At 38.0% G+C, this 7,448-nt stretch overlaps 1 protein-coding gene across 1 annotated transcript in view; it reads right to left on the bottom strand.

The window, feature by feature from the left end:
* The window catches only part of Rp1 (RP1 axonemal microtubule associated), a 238,420-nt gene that overhangs the window by 131,968 nt on the left and 99,004 nt on the right, over positions 1 to 7,448 (bottom strand). The window lies entirely within an intron of this gene.

Raw genomic sequence — 7,448 nt, 5'->3', positions numbered from 1 at the left:
GAAAGGAAAGGAAAGGAAAGGAAAGGAAAGGAAAGGAAAGGAAAGGAAAGGAAAGGAAAGGAAAGGAAAGGAAAGGAAAGGAAAGGAAAGGAAGTATCAAAGAATCACTTGGATTTTGTCCAGGCTGGATACTTAGGTCATAGTTCAAACTTATAAACTATAGAAAATTGAATAAAAACAGTAATAACCCATTATCTAAAATCATATTGAGGCAAAACAACAAACGATACAAGCCTTTTAAATACTTGGAATACAATTCCGAGTAAACAGTGTGTCTTGGAGCAGTTGTGACTCATGCAGAAGAAAACCCTGAGTTTAATCCCACTACCTCACTTTCAGGAAAGTTCTCTTTTCTTCATGGGCTCTCAGGTAAGAAAGTTGTCCTTTTTCATTAGATATTTTCTTTATTTTGTTTACATTTCAAATGTTATCCCCTTTCCTGGTTTCCCCTCTGAAACCCCCCATCCCCTACACATACACATACACACACACACACACACACACACACACACACACACACACACACACACCAGCTCACTAACCCACCCACTCCCACTTCCTGGCCCTGGCATTCCCCTATACTGGGGTATAGAGCCTTCACAGGACCAATGGCTTTGCCTTCCATTGATGACCAACAAGGCCATCCTCTGCTACATATGCATCTAGAGCCATGAGTCCCACCATGTGTACTCTTTGGTTGGTGGTTTAGTCCCGGGGACCTCTGAGGGTACTGGTTAGTTCACATTGTTGTTTCTCCTATGGGGCTGCAAACCTCCTCGACTCCTTGGGTTCTTTCTCTAGCTCTTTCATTGGGAACCCTGTGCTCTGTCCAATGGGTGGTTGTGAGCATCCACTTCTGTATTTGTCAGGCACTGGCAGAGCTTCTCAGAAGACAGTTATATCAGGCTCCTGTCAGCAAGCACTTGATGACATCTACAATAGTGTCTGGGTTTGGTGATTGTATATATGATGGATCCCCAAGTGGGGCAGTCTCTGCATGGTCTTTCCTTCACTCTCTGTTCCACATTTTGTCTCTGTAACTCTTTCCACAGGTATTTTGTTCCCCCTTCTAAGGAGGATCGAAGTAGACAGCATGTAAAAGAATACAAATAGATCCATTCTTATCTCCTTGGACAAAGCTCAAGACAAAGAGGATTAAGGACCTCCACATAAAACCAGATACACTGAAACTTATAGAGGAGAAAGTGGGCAAGAGCCTCAAACATATGGACACAGGGGAAAAATTCCTGAACAGAACAGCAATGGCTTGTGTTATAAGATCAAGAATCGACAAATGGGAACTCATAAAATTCCAAAGCTTCTGTAAGGCAAAGGACACTATCAATAAGACAAAAAGGGAACTAACAGATTGGGAAAAGATCTTTACCAATCGTACATCTGATAGAGGGATAATATCCAATATATACAAAGAAATCAAGAAGTTAGACTCCAGAANACCAAATAACCCTATTTAAAAATGGGGTACAAAGCTAAACAAAGAATTATCAACTGAGGAATACCGAATGGCTGAGAAGCACCTTTAAAAGTGTTCAACATCCTTAGTCATCATGGAAATGCAAATCAAAACAACCCTGAGATTCCACTTCACACTGTTCTGAATGGCTAAGATCAAAAACTCAGGTGACAGCAGATGCTGGCGAGGATGTGGAGAAAGAGGAACACTCTGCCATTGCTGGTGGAATTGCTAGCTGGTACAACGACTCTGGAAATCAGTTTGGCAGTTCCTCAGAAAATTGGACATAGCACTTCCTGAAAGTTGTCTTTCAATGACAGCATATTTGTGGTAGAAGAAAGGGGAAGAGAATGTTTCACTCTGTTGTAGTTTTCTATTGCAAACTTACACGATATTCGTAAATCACCTAACATGTGTTCCCACATCCTAACTTCATAGTAAGTATATTAGTTATTAGTTATTAACCAAATGAGATGGCAAGTGTGTTGTGGATTTGGTCTAACGCTTGTATTATGTTAATTGGGTTCTGAAACTTGCATGAGAATCTGCAGGTAAGATGCTAAGAGTTCCTGCCCACAGTTGATTCTGATTGGTAGATAAAGTTACAGGTGGCCAATGGCTGGGCAGGAAGACAGTTAGAATTTTAGAATTAGTGGGCAAGGGGTCCAAGAGAGCAGGAAGGTCAGAACTGCCATGCTAGGAATGGAGAAGGTCCAGGTCTGAGAGGTACATAAGAGAGAGCACACCAAAAAAGAAAGAGCCAAGAAAAGTGGCCCCACGGGTCCTCCCCCATTGGGTGTAGAACAGCAAAAATGGAATGTAGATTTTAGGAATAACTTAGGAATATTGGAAGGGAAGAGTTAGCCAAGCGTGAGTGGCCCAATCATTGAGCTGTTTAAGGCATACTAAGATATAAGGCTGTGTGTGTGTGTGTGTGTGTGTGTGTGTGTGTGTGCGCGCGCGCGCGCGTGGGCACATCTTTCATTCAGAAACCCAGACCACTAGGGGTGGATAGCATGGAATGTTCACTGCCACCACCACCTGGTGGTTTCGAGCAGAATTAATTGGCACTGTAACACAAGAGCATCTATGATAAACTTTTATAAATCTATAAACAATAAAAATCTTTTAAATTATGTAATTATTTAAGCATCGACTTAAATATCCTATTTTGAAAGGTCTAAAGGGCAGAAAAAGAACATAAGTTTATACAAAAGTCAGGGATAATTTTGAACTCTAACCATTATATTCTGTATTTTTCTCAAAGTGAACTTAATTTTTCATCTTGCTTCAATAATTTTTTTTTAACTTAAACGTAAAGGTCATAGCTTTACTAACAATTTTCCACCCCTAATAATACAGTGAAAATGTGCTTTAAGTAATGATTCAACATCCATGATTTTTTAATAATTTTCTCTCATAAAACTGCAAGAAATAAAATTTACCAAGTGTCTCAGTTACTTTTCTATTACTGTGATAAAACACCATGTCCATGACAACTTATGAAAAAAAAAAACTGTTTAATTCACTTATGGGTTTGGAGCATTAGAATGTATGATGGCAGAACAAAGAGATGGTGGAAGGAACACCTTGATCCCCAAGCAAAGTGCACCATTATTTGAAAACCTCAGAGCGCATCCCCAGTGGTCTGCCTCTTCCAACAAGACCAGTCCACTTAATCCTTCCTAGCAGTTCCACCACACTGAGACAGTTCCACCACACTGAGACAGTCCCACCACACTGAGAGCCAAGTATTCAAATGTATGAACCTTTGAGGTCTATTTTCATGCAAGCCATCACATGCCACTCCCTGGCCACTGTAGGCTCCTGCCTTTATCATAATGCAAAATGTATTTAGTTCAACTTCAAAAGTCCCTATAGTCTTTCACAGTATTTTGTTTTATAATGTTATTTATTTTTATTTATGTACAAATAAATATATATCAACACAAAAAGGAAGAGTAATTAAAAATAATTTATAATATGCAATTAGTCTTCAAAGACTTAGATTTGCCTGTAGCTGGTGCAAGAAGCTTTATTAATGATAAATTTAACTTGTCTATTGTTACTTCTCACATATTTGCTAACCCACATTTTGCCAACTTAAGCATTCAAAATGCTTTTCCATTCTTATAACATGTTTCCAAGGAATTTTATGTTCTTTGTTGAAATGTTATGTAAGCTGATTTATAAATCACCTCTCAGAGCATTACTTCATGAATTGGGTATCACCCTCTTATATATAAAATAAATATAATTATTGTTAAATGAAAGACTGTGATCCAACTCTATTTTGTCTATAAGATGTTCATTATATCTGTAATTTTAAATTGTGTTTCATCAGTGTGTCTTCACAATGTACATTATTATACCTTGTTTTCATTTGTCCCTTTTGTCCCGCTAACTCCAACATCACTCCTTCACATTCCTGCAGCTGACTCCCTTTTGCCTGTCTTCTAATTAGTGTCAATTGTATTCCACCCTATTTATTGAAAGATTTTTTTCATACAATATATTTTGGTCATGCTCTCTTCTCCCTAACTCCTCCCAGATTCCTCCAATATCTCCAACTCCCCAATTCTCTCTGTGTTTTTAAAAAACAAACAGGCAAATTTAATAAATAAATAAATAGAAAGAATTATACACCCCAACCCACACACACACACACACAAAGTCCCAATATTGGAAACCATACTATATAGGCAAAAGGTAAAAATGTCAAAACAAAGCTATGTGAAACAAGAAGTCTACAAAAAAAAATCTAAAAATATATATACAATGAGTTTGTTTTATTTTGGTCATCTACAGCTGGATGTGTAACCTATCCTTCTGTGTTGTAAATGCACCTAGTAAGACTCCATTAAAGGAAATGAATTTTTCCTTTACAAGTATCAATAGCAGATAGCTTTTGAGTTAGGAACAGGAGCCCATGGCCACTTCTCCTTGTCACCATTGGAACCCCATCTCTGCAGTCACCATGAATGCTGCCACAGTTTCTGTGAGTTCATATGTACATCAGTTCTAATGTGTCTAGAGGACACTCTTTCCTTGTAGTCATTCACCATGAAGACTAGTCAATAAGGGTGAAAGCTCTAGTCATGTTTTAGGTTGACTTCTCCACATTAAATGAGATACAGAAGTGTTGTCCTAAACAGAAGAGCCTTACTTTGTGGAGAGAAACTAATAACCTTAGCAACAGCCTAAGAAGTTTGGGGATCGCCACAAAATTTGTCCAATGATTTCACTACATGTAAGGTACTCCTAGTAAATGGTGGCATAATATATCTATTTGGGGAATATCTCCCCATTACTTGGTAACTCCATTTAGATTTTTTAAATTGTGTATATGGTTTAGGAAGACTCTACATTAATAGGTTTCTATATGGCCTTCAAATGGGCCTGTAAGTTAACCCTCCTCACCTTCCCTCCCTTACCCTTCTCTTGCATTCTCTTCCCATTTAATCATTTCTAGTCCCTGTCTCTGTCTCTGTCTCTGTCTCTCTCTGTCTCTGTCTCTCTCTCTGTGTCTCTCTCTCTGTCTCTCTCTCTCTATCTTTCTCTCTCTCCTCTCTCTCTCTCTCTCTCTCTCTCTCTCTCTCTCTCTCTCTCTCTCTCTCATATATATTATTTACATTCCAATGTTGCCCTGCTACCCAGTCTCTCCTCCAAGAATTCTTCGCCCATACTACAAGGCAGCACTCTGCTACATATGTGCCAGGGGCCATGGACATGCCTGTGTATGCTCTTTGGTTGGTGGCTTAATCTCTGGGAACTCCTAGGGGTCCAGGTTAGTTAACAGTGTTGGTCTTCCTATGGGGTTGCCATCCCCTTCAGCTCCTTCAATCCTTCCCCTAACTCTTCCATAGAGGTTTCTGACCTCAGTCCAAAGGTTGGTCATAAGTATCTACATCTGTCTCAGTCAGATCCATTCCTCTCTCTGCCTCCATGATTATTTTGTTCAAATACTATATTGAATGGGTATGGAGTGTAGGCATCCTTGTCTCATTTCTGTGCTTTTTATTTGATGTTGACTGGGTTTGCAGTATATTGTCTTTATTATGGAGAGATAGGTCTCTTATGTCCCTAGTCTCTCCAGGACTTTTATTATTAAGTGATGTTGGCTTTTGTCAATGGCCTTTTTGGCATCAGAGATGATATTGCAATTTTGGTTTATGGGGTTTATTACATGTATGGATTTCCCTTGTCATGGTCTGTATGAAAGGGACCACAAACATCTTTAGAACTCATGGAATGTTGCCCACTGGTTAGAACAATCACAATGGGTATGCCTTGAAGAAGCAGAGGTTCATGGAACCAAGCCCTGAAGATTTCATGCTGTTATGGAGCACTGCTCTGCTTGTTGGACTTGTAGCCTTCCTGTTCTTCCTAATATACTAGTTGTATGAAAACTCTAACAGGGCTTCCAGACTCTCACTGGACAGTATGACTGGCACTCACAATAATAATGCTTGATCTTTTTCCACCATTGCTGCTGGAGCAGATTAATCATTGAATCCCCACCCTTAGAAAGAACTTAAAGAAGTAGATTGTTGACAATGACCACCACTCTTTGAAAGAATTTGGAAAAATGGATTGTTAGTAAAGTTACATTAAGATATGTTTGTTAATGACTCTGATGTAGAAAATCTTAAGGAGCAATTTGAAGTTCAGAAGAGAACATTCTTAATAGTTGAGCTAGGGATTTTTAAGGTCAGCAAACAAGAACAATGGCAGCCTGAGTAGCACTGGCTGACATGACACTTGCTGAAGCTGGACAGGTGATCAAGGTGATAGTTAATTTCGTGTGCTTATTTTTGCCCACTGCTTCCTGATATGATTTAATAATATTTGTGGATGAATAGATGCGCATTATGAGGATTTAAAGTAGAAAAACTGATTGTTTTTGAAAATCTAAAAGCTTTGATTTTTTTGATTCTTTTAAGATTTATATAAGATTACTTTTTAATATAAATAATGAAATAACTGACCCTTTCTTTGTAGCCACAAATTGCAGCCTGACAGTAAGAGAAATTAACTGAGAAAATTACCTTGCTTGCTTACATTTTGTTAATTTGTAATAACTTGCTTACTTACAAATGTATATGGGTTCTTAGGAATAATGTCTCCTTCCTTACCTGTACTACATACTGTTTATTCATGTAAGAGTATTGAGAATACATTTTTCTTGTGTATACTCATTTAAACAGAATGTAGTCACATAGTAATTTCTATACTGCTTGGAAGATTTTGCTGGGATATATAAGCTGAGGAAGGAAAACTAAAGTTGATGGAACCTTCTTGTTGAAGCTTTGCTCCACCCACCAAGGATGTGTGTGTATGCATATGTGAAGTGGTTGGAGTTATCAAACATATGAACTATGAGGGCCATTTCCATCTAAACTATACCAAAAATGCTAGGATTAGATTCACTGATCATTGACTCTTGACAACTTCACTTAAAGATCCCCAACTTTTAATGATAACAGAAATAAATACATTATTCACCAAAACACAAAATAGAAAATGAGGGATCTAGTCAAGGGATCATATTTACTGCTAATCACAAAAATAAGCAGAATTTTTCATTTTAAACAGCATAGAAAAATTAAGTGGGTTTTTTTTTCTTCTTTACAAAAATGCTCAAAGGGCTTTCTCCTGATTAGCATGTGTTTCTTAAATTCCAGAGCTGATATTCCAGACTAGTAGATCACTGTGTCACTGTGGATGTATCCTCACATTTTGGAAGCAGATGCTGTAGAGACAGTCATCTTTTATCTTTTAACATATTTAACTATCATATTTTAGCAATGACTGTCATCAACATTTAACAGTAATACAAATAAATCCAGAACTCTGTGAGCTTCTCCATGATACCAAGGATTCTCTTTTCTTTATAAAAAGGAAAATTTTACTGAGTTAAAGCTTTTCCCCCTCAGTCAGTTGGGATTAATTAACTAAAGAGGGCAAGCACTAT

The sequence above is a fragment of the Mus pahari genome, chromosome 22 (assembly GCF_900095145.1).
Source record: "Mus pahari chromosome 22, PAHARI_EIJ_v1.1, whole genome shotgun sequence".
Taxonomy (NCBI): Eukaryota; Metazoa; Chordata; class Mammalia; order Rodentia; family Muridae; genus Mus; species Mus pahari.
This window is presented reverse-complemented; position numbering and strand designations above follow the sequence as displayed.